The following is a 19,925-nucleotide window of genomic DNA, read 5'->3' as shown; positions in this document are numbered from 1 at the left end:
ATGGTGTTCTTGTGTGGATTGTCCTGTGGCAAGTTGTCCAGTGGCGAGTTGGCTATGGCAAGATGTCCATGGTGAGATAGAATAGAATAACAGAGTTGGAAGGGATCTTGGAGATCTTCTAGTCCAACCCCTTGCTTAGGCAGGAAACCCTACATCACTTCAGACAAATGGCTATCCAACATCATCTTAAAAACTTCCAGTGTTGGAGCATTCACAATTTCTGGAGGTGAGCTGTTCCGCTGATTAATTGTTCTAACTGTCAGGTAATTTCTCCTCAATTCTAAATTGCTTCTTTCCTTGATTAGTTTCCACCCATTACTTCTTGTTCAACCCTCAGGAACATGGCCATGACAAGATGGTTGAGGTGATTTGGTTGCAAGGGGTTTGTCCTGTTTCATTTTTTATTTGCAACTCCTGACTTGATTGAGTCAGTTTTGAACCTGATTTGTTTTTACCAGTTTCCCTTCCCACACCAAATTTGGTCCGATTTCATTCTGTTTTAGGGGCTTGTCATTCTGACATGCAGACAGATGAATAGAGTCCCTAGTCCCCTTTATTTAATTTATTTCCAACATCCTAATGAATTGGAAAGAATAAAAATAAATTAAAAATAATGGCGCCATTTCACATCCATCCATCCTATCGTATTAACTCTTTTAACTGACAGAAGCTGAAGTGAAGCATGTAGGTAGTCAGTCAAGCATGTATATGAGATTTGAATTTCAACCCTGGGTTGGGGAATTTGAATGACTGAGAGAAGAAGAAAGAATGGAACCCAGGAGAAAGGTCAAGGGAAGGAGAGTCTCTAAGGAATGGAAATTTTGAAGTAGCTTGGTAGCCATTAAGCATACAGTATTTCTGTGCATATGGGTTAACACTGGGGAAAACAACAGGATGTCGATGAATGCCAGCAAGTCTAACAAGAATTTAATGCTGCTATGGCTGATTCTCAGTCAAAAAAGTGGGAGAGGAGAAGCGAGGGAGGGAGGGAGGGAGGGAAGGAAGGAAGGAAGGAAGGAAGGAAGGAAGGAAGGAAGGAAGGAAGGAAGGAAGGACAGACATAGTGTTACATTTTAGCCAAGGTCTCCTCTCAGTTAAACTGGGACAACACAAATAGACACGAGGATAGAAATAATCTTACAAAGTTACTCATATAGTGCCAGGAAGAAATAAACTTGGATCTATTCAAATAAATCATTGTCTGACAAGCCTTTCTAGCAAAACAAGGTGTCAGTATTTCAGAAAGTTATGATGATACTGTAAGAAGGTGAACTAATATTAATATAGCATTCAGGAGGGCACCAGATATTATATCGATGAACACCAGAACTAATTAAGTTAGATAGAAAGAAGGTGCCTCCATTACTCTTATTTTAAAGTGAAATTATTTGGGTGGTGGTGTAGAACCTAGTCTTCCTTTTGGATTAAATGCAATATGCATGTTTATGTGTATTAATAACATATTACTATCATTAACACATGAAAAAACATACATGTTTTAGCTTAACTTGATTTCTCTGAGTTTTTAAATTATTTGCATATATATTATACTGTATATTTAGATGAAGTGAACTGACATCAAAATTAGCATTGAAGGTCAACTCAACCTTCAAACTTGAATCTCAAGATACCTGTTTAAACCAAGATCGGTAAAGCATGAAAATATCTTTACACCCAGCTGTTGGCTTTTGAAGAAACATGAAATGGAACAATAGAAGAACAGCTTTATTCCAGGAATTGGAAATACTATGCCAGTTAAGATAATCTGGTTACCATTCTCTATTATCACTGTTAATGCTGTTGTTATTATTCAAACAATACAAGGACTGAGTATCACAGTCCTTATATATTGCTTTTTTAAAAAATCAGCACTTTGGATTCTAAACAAGGGTTTAAGAATCATGGAGATATTGTTCTAATGGTGGTGAAAATTCTCAGCAACTGTTTTGTTTGTTTTCTGCAAGTCTGGTATATTTAAAGCATCCAGATATTTGGTGAATCGTTTTAGTATAGCTTGAAGACTAGGGGAGGGATTCAGCCAGCTTGGACCGGTTCAGATGAACCACATGTTAATTTTGCATCTGGTTCACAGAACCAGTTGTTACAAGCACTGGCTGGTTCCGCCTACCTTGTTCCTCCCCTTCCAGGAATCTCCACACAGCCCGTTCATCATGCCGGCTAAGTACAGGACCCACATGGAGGGTCTGGGAGGGCAAATAATTAGCCTTCCAGAAGCCACAAGACTGGAAACTATCCTATTTCCAGCCTTTGGAGGGCCTCTGGAGTCTGGGGAGCTGTTTTCGCCCTCCTGGAGGCTCAGGGAACCCTCCAAAGCATCCGGAGCATCCACAGCTTCCGGTGCCTCCTGAGGGTGAAAAGCGGGCGTCTCGGAAATCTGGAAGCAGCCCCTTTTCCAGCTTCTGGGGGGGCCTCTGAAGCCCAGGGGAGCCAGTTTTCGCCCTCTCAAAGGCTTGGGGAAAGCCTCCAGAGCCTGGGGAGGGAGAAAACACCCCCATCCTGCCAGAAGGCCAAGTAGGCCACACCCACCATGGTCACACCCACCCAGCGACCAAGCAGAGAACCAGTTGCTGACATTTTTGAATCCCACCACTGTCCAAGACCTTTGATTTAAAGCAGGGGTATCCAACCATGCCAACTTTAAGACTTGTGGACTTCAACTCCCAGAATTCCCCAGATAGCATTACCATTGAAGTCCACAGGTCTTAAAGTTGCTAAGGTTAAAGATTTCTGATTTAATGTATTACAATTGACATTCTTTTCCACACTGTTTTAATTTTAATTTGTAAATTATGGTATTTTGTTACATTTTCGTATGCTGTTCATAATTTTGGCCATCTCCTCATATTACTACTTCTATGGCGTGCATTTTTCCTATAATAATGCTCATGCTTAGTAGAGTATGTTGTGCTCCAGGTATCTATCCTTCTTTGATTTAAAATCCTACCTAATTTTGCTCATTTCATACTGTGAAGCTTATGTTAATAATAAAAGTAAAATTTACCTAAATTCCAATGCTGGATTTTTGTAACTCTATTACTGCATTGCTCATAGTCATTTTAGACCATTTTGATTCAAACACTAATAAGAGGATGAAGATTATTATTCCTTATTTGCAGTTAATAACACTTGGCCTTATTCTGAATAAGGTCTTGGAATACAGCGCCATAAGGAGAAGATGAAAGACTCCAAGATTTAATGACTCTTGTATTAAACCAGTTGAGAAATGGAAAATTGTAAATGCTGTGGAGAAAAACCATTACATTAATTAAGAGAATGCTTTATTATGAATTGGCTGGTGGGATAACACAATCTTATCTTCAGATGTGTACACTGAGTAATGGGGTAAGGTTTTCATTATTCAGCAAGTCTCTCAAATGAGAAGATGTTATCTACTTCTCTTAAGGACACAAGTTGTTCCTGAAAATGGAGACTTGCTCACCAAGAACTTGCTTGCAGTATATATTTGTGTGTGTGTGTGTGTGTTTAAGAGCAACACACTTGTTATAAATGTATTATATTGTGTGCGTGTAATGGTTTTCTCTTACCTTTGCTATTGGTTTGGAACTGAGAGCATGCACTCATGCGTGGCACTTCTGCACAGGCGCAGAGCATCCGTGATGACATCTGCGCAGGAGGGTGGAACCTCCCACCACTAATATATATATATATATATATATATATATATATATATATATATATATATATATATATATATATATATATGTGTGTGTGTGTGTGTGTGTGTGTGTGTGTGTGTGTGTGTGTGTGTTGTATTTGTGCTGATAAATAAATAAAGGGAGTCTAGTATAAATCTATTTCAAGCTATCTAGCTCTCATCAGCTAGCCATACCCTTACTGGGATTTGAACCTGGGCTGTATTACATATTAGGCAGATATATTAGCCACCAAGCCACAGGCTCTCCTCCTTATCAGCTGAGCCAGGGAAATAGGTATGTATTTGTGTTACAACCCCTGGTATGCCCAAATATGGGATGAGCCGAAGGACAGAAAGGGGGAGTAGTGAGCTCCCTCCCATATTTGGGCATACCAGGGGTTGTAACAATTCAGTGGGAAGGTAACAGCACTCCATGACATCATGCTGGCCACATGACCATGGAAATGTCTTCAGGCAGCACTGGCTCAATAGCCTTGAAATAGATATGAGTATTTTCTGATTCTTCCTGTAACTCCTAACATTTTGTATCAAGATGTTCAACATGCCGATCTTAAGTTTAACCACTGAGCAGAATATAGTATGCATTGCTTCTTTTCTGGAATCTTCTGTATAAATATGCAATGATATAAAAGCAGGGAATGAACATTGATAAAATAAAAAAAGGAGGGAGGATGTTATGTAGTAGTTAGTGCAGTAGCTAATAATCCAAATATATTCCCAACTGGATTTTGCTCAGGAGACAAGAGTGAATTAAAGGACTTTTTTTTTTTGTTTGGAAGCAGGGGGGAGAAAAATCACATTTTCACCATCATTTCCTTTTTGTTTTTATTGGCCTGATTAAGGTATTTAAAATTGGCTTTCCAGTTCAGGTCTGGATTTAAACATCAACCTTTTGACAATAGTGATATTGTGCACAGATAACGGAGACAGAAGAATGAACCTTTGAGAAGCGTGCTTTTCCCCCCTCTTCTCTTTTGGAGATCTGGAATCCCACTAAAGAGTTTGTTTTGTTTTCAAGGTTGGGAAAAGGAGCGATTTGGAACTGAAATGCAGACAGGAGTGGAGGCAAAGTTCCCACAGCGTAAATTCCAGGAAATGGGTTGGATATATAAAGACACAATTAAAAGATATTTCAGTGATATCTGAATTCTATATAAGGAAAAATTAGGACCAGGGGAATAGATAGAACCTAGATAAACTATTAAACTGTTCCAGTAGCCTTTCTTTTAAAAGCTTAAAAAGAACTGTGAAATAAATGATTGCGACTCTTCAGGTCTAAACAATGATACTCGTTCACAGAAAGGCTGAGACTACCTTTTTTAAAATAATAATAATAATAATAATTAATTCTGGGCATCTAGTCCAAGAAACTGTTTTATATTAGGGCAGATTATTTATTTATTTAGTTATCACAGTCAGTTCTTGATATCTACAATGTGGAGCCTATAGGAATTGTCATGTTGATGGATATGCTCCTTGATATTTTATCATTTTTATGCCAGGTAAAATAGATACATTTAAGTAAAAATAATAATAATTGAGAAATTCTAATGTCATCTTTATTTCCAACAGGTATCTATACTCCTCAAAAGCCCTACAGCTTGGATGGTGGACCTATGGCATGCACGACAACCCCCATTCCTCTTCTGGGTTTCTGGTGCACATGTCCATGCAATGATCAGCTGGCCTTCGCACGTGTGGGAGTATCGGAAACAGGGAGACCTGGTCTTCCACTTTCCAGCATGTGCATGTGTGCTGGCCAGCTGATTGTCACATGTGCATGGGTACCAGAAACCAGAAGACCAGCTGGTCAGTGCGCATGCATGTGATGGAAACAGGAAGTTAATTTCCCGGTGCATGCATGCTCCCTGGGCAACTCCCTTTCCAAGTTGCGGCTCTGATGAACATGCATGCTCCATGATGTTCGCCATCACTGCCATACAGTATCCTTAGACAAGGTGGAGAGGGTGCGGCCTATAAATTGAATTAATAAATAAATAATATAAGCATGGTCTATGTAGGCAAAAGACTGGATGATAGTGGAAGGAAAGATCTTCACAGATTTGACTTCTGGTATTTGAATTATTGTGGCTGGGCAGTCCTACCTTGGCAATAATTATGGAAGAACAAAAAATTCCAATAATAAATGGTAAGGAAAAGTAAGAAAATCCATTTACAATTTTGATCAGATATGGATATTTTTTCCACACAGAAATATTGTCATCATCTGCTGCTATGATTTTTTTAACGTTGGTATGTTAAAGATGCTGTCTATGGCAAATCTAGACAGCATACTAAAAAGCAGAGACATCACCCTGCCAACAAAAGTGTGTATAGTCGAGGCTATGGTTTTTTCCAGTTGCAATGTATGGCTGTGAAAGTTGGACCATGTTTGGCCCAGATCAGGTGAACTGGTAACAGCAGCAAGAGGCTCCATGCCACCCGCCTGGACACTTCTCTACATGTACAGAAGTATCATATGAGTGTGCAAGTGTGCCCAAACCACTAGTAACAAAATTGCTAACCCACCACTGCTTGGACTGCATGGCGAACAGCCCGGTCAGTCCTATAGGAGATCAACCCTAACTGCTTTTTAGAAGGCCAGATCCTGAAGATGAAACTCAAATACTTTGGTCACCTAATGAGAAGGGAGGACTCACTGGAGAAGAGCCTAATGCTGGGAAAGATTGATGGCAAAAGAAGATGGGGACAACAGAGAATGAGGTGGCTGGATGGAGTCACTGAAGCAGTAGGCATGAGCTTAAATGGACTCCAGAGGATGGTAGAGGACAGGAAGGCCTGGAGGAACGTTGTCCATGGGGTCATGATTGGTCAGGCATGGCTTTGAAACTAACAACAAGAGCAATAAATGTCAAAGATGAATCTGAATTCTCATCTTTTCTTGCATACAGCCTTACTTTTCCAATGGTAGGGGGGGGGGACCCTGATCCTATTACTACTGGAGGCAAGAACTGGCAATTGTGTGACCAGTGAAATTGTGTGCCTCTACCAATGAAAACAGAGCTTGGGAGAGCTGCATGCAGTCCTTCTGAGCTCCATTTTGCTGGTGGAGGGTTGCAAGAGGCCATCATAACTGAAAACGGAGCTCAGGAGCCCGTTTTCACTGGCAGAGCACTTGGGCCACCACAGGCACCCCCGATACAAGTGATGCTTGCCATGCCAACCTTAGCCACACCCACCCTAGCTCACCCGAGGTCAAACACAACCCTGATGTGGCCCTCAATGAAATCAAGTTTGGAATATAGAGTAGTATCACTGATTGTTTTCTAGATTGCAATGACAATTCTTGGCTGAAGCTCCCATTGATATAATACTATGTACCATGTGCATATGGAATTAAACCAGGGAGTGCAGAGGAAATTTCTACCTTGGGGCACAAGCAATGCCTTATGTGAAACAACAAGCAGACCAGACAAGGGCTCTTAAGCTTGTTTTATTACTGAACTAGCGTAATAGTGTATGGGGTATAAGGTTTTCATGTTAAAAAATAAAGTAACAGCTCACCCTGAGTATAATTTTATCACGCCAAGGATTCATAAATTTGTAGAACTCTTACACAAAGAAAGACGAAAAGTTTTTTCCTCCTTTTTGATTGCTATATTTTCTGCACCACTTAACTTCATTCTGAGACCACGACTATTTAAAAAAAAGGGGGGCTGGGGGAAGAGGAGAGAAAAACGTTTTAAAAAGAAAACTTTTTTATATGGCTCCAACTTCAGCAAAACTCTGAAAACTGACATCCAGGACTGATGTACAGCGCCGAGACCAACTTTCATCCTGCGCTCTATGTGGCTTTTCCTCCTTGTGTGTATTTGTCTCTGTATATGTTGGCAGTCTGCTGGAAGACTGACTCTTTTGACTGGTATGTAGAACCTTGAAGAAAGTCATTGTTTTTGCTGTAATTCTGACTCCCATCTGGGAGAGCGGGAAACTCAGTTTTCAGTTACCCAAACTGTAGCAATACCAAGGAACCTAGCAACTGGGGCCTTTCAATGAATATAACAGATATATGTGTGTGTGTGTGTGTGTGTGTGTGTGTGTGTGTGTGTGTGTGTTACTTAATAGCTCAAATCCCAGAAGCCATTAAATTTACATCATACTTTATCACATTACAAATTGTAATAGTCACTGTTTTGCAAGAAGCCACAGACTTGGAGCCAAGTATGCCTAACTCGGCTTCATTTTTTAGATTTCTTTTTTTTAAAAATAAGACCAAATAAGAAATGTATGCATGTATGTATGTATGTATGTATGTATGTATGTATGTATGTATGTATGTATATGTTGTGTTTGTGCTGATAAATAAATAAAGGGAGACTTTATCAGCACAAACACAACACAAATGTAACAAAGGCAACATTAAAAATGTGGTTTTCTGCCTGGATGGTCTCCTGGAGTGAGCCGAAGGACAGAAAAGGGAAGCAGAGTGTTCCCTCCCATATTTGGGCATACCAGGGTTTGTTTGGGTTTTTTTGGTTCCCCTTGTCAAAGAATTATTTAATCACTTGGTAAACTAAATCTGAAAACCGGTCCATCTAAATCAGGGGTGTCAAACTCGATATCATTGAGGTCCACATCAGATTTGTGTTTGACCTCAGGGGGTTGGGGTGGGCATGGCCAGGGTGGGTGTGGCCAGCTCAATGTCACTCGTGTCATTGAGAGGGCTTCTATGGTAGCCCAAATGCTCTGCCAGTGAAAATGGGCTCCCACCAGGCCCTTGCGAGGTTCATTTTCAGTGGCAGAGGTACGGCGGTTCAGTCCTTTGCTGTTTCCAGGGTGGCCCTATAGCCCAGATCTAAACATCCTGGCAGGCTGGATCCGGGCCCCGGGCCTTGAGTTTGACACCTCTGACCTAAAATGAAACCAATTTAATCCTAATTTTGCTTAATAACTGAAAGTGCCAGCACCTGATCATTTTACATGGAATGATAAGGGGCAGATTAGTTATCTAAAGAGTACAAGAAAGGAAGAGCTTAGATTCGTACTCTAAATTTCTATCCCACATTGTTTGCAAAGGGGAATGTAATGACTTTTGCAAAATTGATACAGACAAATCACAAGGATTGCTACTACAAGATGTGATAATCACCACCAACCTAGATAGCAATAGCACTTACATGTATAGACCAATTTTGCAAAGTTGTTACATCCCCTTTTGCAAACAATGCAGGATAGAAATTTATTGATTTTTATTCTAATTCTTCAACGTTCAACTGTTCTTTCTACAAAGTGTCACAGGGATTGCTTGTTCAAATTCTGATCATTTTGGTCATGCAAATAGTTTTTCAAAGGCCTTCCTTCATTACTTACCCTATTGAATCCTAGACCACCAATCATTTCTTAATTGCTAGTTCCTTTACAGTGAATACTTAATCTTAAAGGCAGAACTATCCACCACTTCCATATCTTCATTCATTTACTGATCATTAGAACAGTCTTTAGTTACTTTCATATCTCGGAGGACATAAAGCAATATATAAATTGGGGGAGGGAAGATAAATGCTAATGCATACTAAATACTAGATTAACATCCCTAAGAGGGTGATAACCTCCATAGGGTAGTTTCATTAGTATAGCGTTTTGTGGGTCTAAAAGAATCTAATTGCATTTGCTTTCCAGCATGATAATAGTCTACAAAGCAGGGGGGGAATAGACCTCCCCTCACATTTTCCTCTCCCATAACACTCCTAAGTTGCCAAAAAAAGCCGCCAAAAAGCCATCACAGTTCAAGGCTCCATAAACAGAGGGATAGAATCAAGATCACTTGAAGTGTTAATACCACTTTATAATGCTTTGGTAAGGCCACTGCATCCAGTTTTGGTTGCCACGATGTAGAAAAGATGTGGAGACTCTCAAAAGAGTGCAGAGAAGAGCAACAAAGATGATGAGGGGACTGGAGGCTAAAACATATGAAGAACGGTTGCAGGAATTGGGTATGTCTAGTTTAATGAAAGGAAGCCCTAGGGAGACATGATAGCAGTATTCCAATATCTCAGGGGTTGCCACAAAGAAGAGGGAGTCAAGCTAATCTCCAAGGCACCTGAGGACAGAACAAGAAGCAATGAGTGGAAACTAATCAAGAAGAGAAGCAACTTAGAACTGAGGAGAAATTTCCTGACAGAACAATTAATCAGTGGAACAACTTGCCTCCAGAAGTTGTGAATGCTCCAACACTGGAAGTTGTTGGGTAGCCATTTGTCTGAAATGGTATAGGGTTTCCTGCCTAGGCAGGGGGTTGGACTAGAAGACCTCCAAGGTCCCTTCCAACTCTGTTATTCTATTCTAAGTGCTGCTATTGCTCTGTGAGTGAGATGGGCAATCTCTAGATTTGGTAAACAAAAATAAGTTAGAAAGTTAGGCCAGAGAAAGCAGGCATTTTATAGTTTCCATATTTCCTCTTAGACAAATCTGTTTATGTGGTAAAAAAAACTACTTGATGACACAATCAATCCTTCCTCTCCCCTACTCCCCACCTCTCACACACAAACATAAACACACACTTTTATTACTATGTAGGCAGCTCTCCATGGCTAATATTATCGTTTGGCTACACGAGGCAGTTGTTACAGGTAGTTACAGAGACTGGAAGGCAGTCAGAAGTGGTCAGAAAAGAAAGCTAGGCTCTCCAAGTAGGATAGTGATGAAGGCCTTCAAAAAAAACTATTTATATGACTAGCCAGCTGCTTTTATATGCAGTGGAGGATGTTGTCTTATTAACAGTGAATTAAGTTTCAACTCCCACACTAGTTGACCTTTGCACAAGGAATAGGAGAAGGTGCCATCTTGTCCGTTACCTCAGGAAAGCAAGTATTTTCCTCTGGTTCTTCCATTTTCATAACCTATCATGCCTAGAAGGCGCTGTGAATTTGTCAATGTCTGTGACAAGATTCTAAGTCATTCCAGCTGAAGAGCATAAGAGGAAGTTGTAATTACTTTTGGGAAGCAGTGGTTCATATTTCCATGACAAGAGGGCCCAGAGGAAGGCCTTTATCAAGACCATGCATTATTTAACTTAAAATATGAAGTTCTCAGGTCGTAAATCCAGAAAATTACTAAAATTACTATTTTCTCAGAAATTCACTGTTTCAAATTATGGTAACATGTAACCTTAAATCCCTGGAATCCTTAAGCTTATATAAAAAGCAATATTTTTGTGCCCTCTTAATTTGCACCCTGATCTATTTTGACTGCTCCAGCCTGGGCATCCTCCAGATGGTTTCAGACTTTAATCCTCCAAAATCCAATTCAGAATGGAAGAAAGAGAAAGAAGGGAAGGAAGATGGAAAGGTCTCCAATAACTTTAAGAAAAACATTTGTATGGAGCTAAAGTTTGGGTCTTCCAATGCAATGAACTAGACCCCAACTCAGTGATATGGCTAACAGAACCCTTCAGTTCTTCTAGAAATATTGCTACTATGGTCAATATCTTAAAAAGTCCGAAACAGCCACATTTGATTTTAAAAGAATGAATTTCTCAGAAATGAGAAGATAAGATGAAAGTGTTGGGAGCATTTGGAAATTATTCAAAAGCACATAATTGCAGGAATGTGGTGACTCAGTGGCTATGACGCTGAACTTGTCGATCAGAAAGGTCCACAATTCAGTGGTTCGAATCCCTAGTGCTGTGTAATGGAGTGAGCTCCCGTTACTTGTCCCAACTTCTGCCAACCTAGCAGTTTGAAAACACATAGAAAAACAGCAACCACCTTTGGTGGGAAGGTAACAGCGTTCCATGCACCTTCGGCATTTAGTCATGCTGGCCACATGACCACAGAGATGTCTTCGGACAACACTGGCTCTTTGGCTTTGAAATGGAGATGAGAACCGTCCCCTAGAGTCGGGAACGACTAGCACATATGTGCAAGGGGAACCTTTTGTAAAAGATTGGCCAAAGGACATAACACCTTTACCTTTAATTGCAGATCTATCAGATTATACAATCTCCATCAGGAAGAATGCTTCCAAATTCAAAAGCAGAAGAATGATTAAGAAGTGTCATAGAAATGGACATTGAGTCCAATTGAGAAGAGATGCAATTTCATAATACAAAAATACATGTTTCAGCTGTGCTATCTGTCAGAGGTCACTAGAGTGAGGATGCTTCAAAAATGATTTTGAAGAAATCCTTCACATATTTTTGAATGTAAGTATGGCACTCTTCTGACCATCCGTGCCCAATTTTCAAAATCACCTAGATGTATTCACAGCTTACTTACAGCTTCTTGCAAAGCTTATTTCATTATATTATAGGTTTTAATTATAATATAAGGTTTTATATTAAAACCTTATAATATAAGGTTTTATATTATGGGCTAACATAACAAGCTAAAGGAGCTGTAACATGTCCCAACCTACGCATTCTGCATGGGTAATATTCTTTAAAGACAAACCTTGATTTACTACATGTAAAATAAGGATTCATAATACGGTATTGCTATAGATGACTAAAATAACAAAATGTTTCTTGAAGAAACATAATCCAGCTCTTGCATAGTTGAGGTGTGTTCTTTAAAACTTGGACAGGATAAAGGCCAGATTACAAATAAATGGAGGGTTTTTTTAAAAAAAAATAAATGTACAGGAAAAGCAGTGCTGTTTTCAAAATTAATTTATATTCTCAGAAAATACAGAATGATATATTTACGCTAGGCAGATTAACACAAAATTTTTGTGCAATCTATTTACCCCTTTTTCGAAGTAGGAAAATCTCTTGTGACAGTGTTCCTTTTTTTTTTTTGTAATAAAATTTTATTGGTTTTTCAAGATTTATAGGGAAAAGGGTAAATGGACAGGTATACAAATTTTGGCAGTTGCAAAATGTGAGAGGCGCCCCTCCCTCCAAACCCATAGTATACATTTATATATAATGCATTAGTATATAATTGATTACAATCAGCATATTAGTTCTATTATTAAATTCAATCAAATTAAACATTACAGTATAAAATCCAAATATAATTCCATTTTCACTTTCGGTCAATTTATAATAATATGATTTTCTTGTTTATTTTTGTGATCTGAGTCTTCTTGCTATTGCCCCATCTCCCTCCACTGGCAGAGCTCTGGCCCCTCCCGTGTCCTGCGTGTCCGTTGTAGTGTCTGGTGGTTTCTCTAGGAGTGTTTTATTTTTTTCCATAAAGGCCTGCGCCTCTATGGGTGAATTAATTCTGATTCTTGTCTCCTCCCAGAATATCAGCATACCTTCAGGCATCAACCATCTAAACCACACCCCTTTCTGGTATAATTTATTCGCTAATTGCGAATAATTTTTTCTTTTTTCTCTAATCTTCTTAGGGATCTGCTTCAGAATGGTTATCTCCATATCATGATATGTCAGTGCTTGCCCCCTTTGTACACCCAGAATTTCATCTCTTGTGCTTTTTCTAAGGAATTTAATGTGAACCTCCCTGGGTACATTGTGTGTTCTAGCATAAGCTGAGTTCACTCTATAAACCAGGTCTATATCCCACCCCATCTGTTGTTTTTCTTTGTGTGTGTAGTCAGCCAGAATGTTTGTCATGATGTCCCTTATATTTTCCCCATCTTCTTCTATAACATTTTGAAATCTAAGATAATAGGACATTCTCTCAAATTCTAATTTCATCTGTTGGATGTCAAGATCTTTGTTCCCTTTCTGCACAGCTTCCACCCCCCCCCTCACCTCCTCCACCCCCCCTTCCACAAGATCCAGTCTTTGTGAGTTCTTATAAATTTGGGCTTGATTTTCTTTAATTTCATCTTTCATTTCCCTTAGCTGTTTCTTGATTTCCTCCTGGCCCTGTAAAATTTGTTGAAGCATTTGTTGAAAGTCCATCTCTGTAGTCTTAGGTTGCATCAGTTCTGTTATCTTTGACTGTGTGGCTGGACTGGATGTTGCAGATGTTGGAGCAGACGTGGCAAAGCCAGGTTTCCCAGGAGGTGGTCTTTTAGATGCCATCCTTTATAACATTAGAAGTTCAGTCCATATATAAGATAAACAGTTAGAAAAGAAGGGTAGCCAGGTGAGGTCCGGGAGCAGAAGAACCAGGCAGAAGAGAATCTCTCTAATAAGTCTGGCAATAGATGAAAGGTTTCCCCTAGAAAGTTCAAAAAATACCAATCCACAAGAGATTCCTCTGGGAGACACGGAGACAAAGACCGGAAGCCTGAATTTTAAAGGTGGAGTCAGGTTTCACAATTCATAAAGACAACGGAAGTGTGCCATCTTGCCCTGCCAGTTTTGGGCACAGAGGCATAACAAAGTTTTAAAAAGTTCCAAAAGTCCTCAAATCACAGTAGAAAGTGAAATTAAATTGAAAAGAAAATCATCTCAACCTGGGTGAGGCTTCATTCGTTGGCTCTCCCCCCTCCTCCTTCCCCGGGGGCTGAGATCAAAATTATTCCTCGCTTGTGACAGTGTTCCTGAAGCCAGCTCTTCCTCGTCAATGGAGCTGGCATCTAGGAAAGCCATCACGTCTTTTTTGAGACTGACAAACACTAGCATTTCTAAATATAAATGTTTGTAAGGTGTGTGTATGTGAGAGAAAGGGAGAGATATCATCCACTGTGTTCTGTTGCGCTTTTAGCTACTACTAAATTGTCTGCTGTTCAGTTTCTGAATTTCTAATATTCTCCTCAAAAATTGGTAATGATTTTTCATTACTTCATGATTCCCCCCCTCCTACAGCTTTAAAGATTGATAAAAGGGATATAATCAGCATGATAAAACCGAAATTCATATTATAGTCAACATCTCATTCACAGCCCGTCCATGAGCATCTTCAAAGAACTTGTCTAAAATGAGTTTGGATGGGGAACTGTTGTCACTTGCATTACTTTGATCATTTAATTTTTGTTTTCAGAGGAACCGAAGTCTACATTCTCATCTTTAAAAAGCAACCAACAAGACCAGATATTCACTGCATGTATTCAGTGATAAAATTCTCATCAAAACAAATCAAGCAATCACTTGCACAAAAATGCCACAGCTGATTTGCAAAAGCTGTTTCAGTTTTGCTGTGCATCTTTAACTATGAGGAGCCATTCTGATTTTCCCGAAGGCACTACATTATTTGAATGAGAACTCTTCATATATAAGAGAGAAGTTGAACATACAATGTGTGTTAAAGTATTGTGAAAAGTTAGGAATAACATGTAGAAATCAAACCAAGGTTGCTTAAATAGGTTCTGGCGACATCCAAAAATTCTGCATTCAGATGTGACATGCTATATATTTTTCATTCTGACATTTCAAATTACCAGTTATATTCCAGATTTTTGGAGGGTTGGGCGGGGATGGTGTTGCTTGGTCAAATTGCTTTATTGCTTGCTGTCTATTTCTGTTTGTCTGCCATTTAAGATATTTGTTAACTTTTGATTTCATGTTAAAGTAATAAGTTGAAAATAATGCTAGGACTATATCCGTAAGCATGAATTCAGCATTCTATTGATATGATGGCCCAAATTAGGGTTTGTGATAGAATAGAAATTAAGTTAAGCAAAAATTAACTTCAAGATTAGTACTAGACCAACAATCAAGGAGTAAACAATAACCCAATCAAGGAATTAGCAACTCAGACCAACAAACTAACAGTAAACTACATCCTAATCGAGGAACTACTAAGAATAATTTCATCAGCACTGACTGGATAAACAACCTGTTTATAAACAGAAACAAACCCCTTTCCCTTACAGCACTGATGATGTTACTTAGTTGGGTAATGAAATGTCTGCAAGAAAACAACCAAGCTCAAAGAACACCATGGACCATACTGTTCAAAAGTATTCCTTGAGTTGCCTTCTCAAGTTAATTACAATTCACTTGGCTGATGTGAATTGTCTTTCCTGGTTTCTCCTGATTCCTTGCCTTCTGAAAAGCCATGGCTACAAGTTTCAGGCAAGAGATACTTTCACTGCAGATTTTTCTCATCTTAATTTAAGTCCACAGCTCTAACATTATGCGTTAATTGATTTACAACCAAGCTAATAACACAGTTGGAAGTGTGCTAATTATCTTTTGCTTGTTGTCACTCAGCCTACTGCAAGATGAAGGCAAGCCATGTGGCACATCAGGAAAAAAAATGTCTAGAGTTTTAGCCACATCTCATATATTACTACTGATTAGAACTTCCCACTCAAGAAGGAGAACTCCTGTACAAGAATTCCAATTACCACCAATCCCTGTAGGTCAGAGGTGTCAAACTCAAGGGCCCAGGGGCCGGATCTGGCCCACAGGGTGCTTAAATCTGGCCCATGGGGCTGCACTGGAAAAAACAAAGGACCAGCCCACGGGGCCTCTGCCAGCAAAAATGGAGTTCCTTCTTTACTGGCAGAGGGTTACAGGTTGCCATCAGGGCTGAAAACAGAGCTTGAGAGTCCATTTTCGCTGGCAGAGCTTGAGTCAGTCATGACAGAAGAGGCAAAACCTTTAAACTTCGTCTCCTAATCTGAAAAAAAAGTAGTACCAATTTCATTTTTGTGCAGGCCTTTTCATAGGACACATCATATTCATGGCAGGAGTTCTGAAATTACCTTACACTTGTGATTTAATTAAAAACAATTTTAAAAAGTAGCCATGCATGAAAAAATCAGCAAAAGATTCAGTTTTGTGATCAAGGCATGTTCAAATCACACATGCTAAAATCAAGCATTTATTTTGGAGCCATTTTTGGTGGTTCTAAAATTGCTCGTTCCATGTTGGCTTATATTAAGCTCCGAAAAGATGAAAATGCCAGCTGAGATGTGTCCTGTCATCTTGTGTCAGTTCTCATGCCTTCTTAAGACTGTTCCTTGGCTTCCTGAGCTAACACCAAAATGTCTCAGATAATTTAATTGCCAGAGTAGAAATTTCCGTAAATAGCAAAAAGGCCAGGGGTAACTCACCCAATCTAGAGAACATTTTGCTAGTTGAAGAAAAAAAAATGAAAACTCTCAGTACTAAAAATGAACAATTACACAATAATTTACTTGCTTTCCATGATATTCAGAACCATCATCTGGAGTAACTACCTCAGCTTGGTCAATTGGTATAGCCAACACTACAGGAACTTCTAGGAGAAATCTTCTAATGTCCTTCTCCCTAATAGATTTTGCTACTGAAATTTTTGTTGGGTAACACTTGTTCAGCTACCTTTAATACTCAGTACTTATTCATTTTAAGTTATTTATTGATGTAACAGTAGTTTTACAGTATCTGTCTTCACATGGAAGTAAATTTTGGATTGTATAAATAGAGGTAGTCCTCAATTATTGAATATTCATTCAGCAACGGTTCAACGATGCTGAAAATGGAGATTTAAGATTGATCCCTAGACATCATAGCATCTTTGCGGTCATGTGATTATGACTTGGGTGCTTGGAAAATTAACATGCATTTATGACTGCCACACCACCCTGTGGTCATGTGACTGCTATTTAAAATATTGATGGACAGTTTCTGACAAGCAAAGTCAATTGGAAAGCCAGTAGGAAGTAATAAGTTGGGGGTCACAACTTTACTGCAGGTGATTTGCTTAACAATTATAGTCGGAATTGACACAGGAAGTTGGCCACAGTCATGTGACATTCCATTTTATGACTGCATCAGTGATAGAGTTGCTGGTTACAAATGAGGATTACCTATAATTGATCCAGTTTTATGCTATCAACAAAATCTGGTACAAATACAAACAGATATGGATTACTTCAGAATACCAGGAAATTCTTAGTGGAATGCTCATAATTTGTATGGTAGTGACATGAGAACTGAAGATCAAACCACTGATTAAATCCTCTCAGTCTTCCTCTAAAAGATCCATAAGTGGTTCAATTATATAAAATTCAGCTTAACTGAAAGGGAGATCCATGAACTTTTAATTATTATTGCATTTAGAGAATACTATTTTCTAAGATCAAAAAGCAGATCCAAATATGAGGGATTTTTTTGTCTGAAGGCCAACTTTGTGGTCTTTACATTTGCATTGTGTGACATTGTTGGTACAGCTGGCATTGTATTGTGTTCTAAATTAACACACTAGCTCTTCAAAGTCACTTTTTGCCCTTCCCTTGAGATAGGTCTATAATTCCTAGAGTTGCCAACTGGCATGGCTTTCCAAAGTACAATTCTGGAAGTTTCCATCCCAAAATATTAGTGAACATTTAATTGAAGGAGATTTTTCTAAGCTTTCTAGCCAAAGATCTAATAACTGGAATTTTTTCAACAAACACGGATTTGTTTTCTTTTTGATATGGAAATGGTTTGCACCATTTCAACTTCACCTTCTCAATGTCAATGTATTTATTTCTAAGAAATATGCTTGGGTGCCAAAATGCCATTGCTTTACAAATTCAGGAGGTACAGGTGGGGGTGAAAAACAATCAAGTACATTTGCAATAGCTTTGATCACCAAGCTAGGAAACTCCAGAAAATTAAACAACAGTAGTATATATGTATAATATAGCAAAGAGCCCAATTTGACCTTGGAACCTTGATAGTCCCCTGTTTAGATCAAAACATTCCTGCTAATACTGATAGAAGCACCACTGGAGTTGGTTGCACCACAAATCCTTAAGATATGTGTTATGTATTTTCCCACTAGGCGAGAGACTCACATGCATGACTAATAAAATGTGTGGGCGCATTAATATCAATGGAGTAGAGATAAAAGGCATGAGACAGTAGCAATGATGAGTAGTTTAATTAAAAGAGTCGTGTGGAAAAAAAAACATCAGACGGTAAATGATATTAAAGCAGTTTATAACTCTCTAATTTAATAATTGGTTTACAAAGCAGAATTCTTCTCTTTTTGAGACTCATTAATTTCCCAAGAACAAGGCGTTGGAGCAGCTTCCCTTTAATTTATCCAAGCTAATCTCGCTGATTAAAAATATGTTTCGATGGAAGAAAAGAGAGGGTACAACCTGATGTCAGTATCTGGGCAGGCAATCGAGTTCAGAAGCAGAGTTCTAGCATGGGACCCATAAAATCAGGATAGCCAAGGTATTTCCAGCCATGCTTCAGAAAACTTCAATATTTCTCCTTGGCTTCCCAAAAGTTAGTGGATTACATTTTAAAAAAATGTAGTTACAAATAGCAGGAGGGGATGAAATGAATGAACGAACGAGATGTTGTGGTAGAATAGTAAAAAGAAATCAGATAATATCACATACTGTCCCTGTATTTATTATAACTTTATGGCAAGTGTATTATAAAATCACAGAGTTGGAAAAGATTACAACTGAAATCAAAATATGTTACGCGTACCAATAAAGGAAAATATTTGTAGCTCAAGATTGAAATGAGGGATCCTTGGTACTCTCTGAGCTTGGTGGTTTTCTTACAGACATTTCATTACCCTAACTAAGTAGCTAGCACTGATGTTTACTAGTTAGAGTAATGAAATATCTGCAAGAAAACAAGCAAACTCAGAGCACACCAAGGAGCCCTTGTATGTTACGAGTAACAGATATTTGAGCATAACTTTCTTAGCCCAAAGAAGAGAAGATTATAAAAGTAAAAATTGAAAATAAAACATCCAGATTAATGCTAAATATTAAGATACTAAAGATAGCATCAACTAACCTGCTTAGGGAACTTGCAACTGAAGAACTGAAGGAGATAGACTTAGACTCAGAATAACTTTATTGTCACTTTGAATGTACATACATTACATTCATACATTCATACATTAAAATTAAAATTTCATTGCATACAATTACATATAGTTTTGCTCAGGTGAAGAATAGATACAAATGAATCTGTTTCTGCTGGAGGATAAAGAAGAAGGATAAAGAAGAAGTAAAAGATAAAGATAATGACAAATGCAAACAAGATAAATAAGGATACTTCTAGGAAAACAAACTTTAGAATAGTTAAAGAAGGCATTTTATTCCAGGGGTAATACATGACTATGAAAACCAGACATTGGAAAAGAATGAAGAGAGAGATTTTCAAACTATGAATTGGTAGACCTTACTAAGCATGCCATAGACTGCAAGGGACCCAAAGGGGAAAAACCCCTGACTGTTCCTTGAGGCAATGTTTAGCAAGCAAAACTCATTTTCTTTGAGCAGGTGATATAAGCAGAACTCAAAAACATGAATATTCCTGGCATGATTAAGGGAAGACAAAATGGATATGATGGATGGAAGATATTATAGGAATGTTCTTAAGGAAGAATGGATTCTTAATGGAGACAGGTTGAGATGACTATCTTTGCTGTAGCACTCAAGCCTGGTCTAATGCTACTTA

Source organism: Natrix helvetica (genome assembly GCF_964273705.1).
Source record: "Natrix helvetica genome assembly, chromosome: 4".
NCBI lineage: Eukaryota > Metazoa > Chordata > Lepidosauria > Squamata > Natricidae > Natrix > Natrix helvetica.
The sequence above is the reverse complement of the archived record's forward strand: the minus strand, read 5'-3'. Positions refer to the sequence as shown.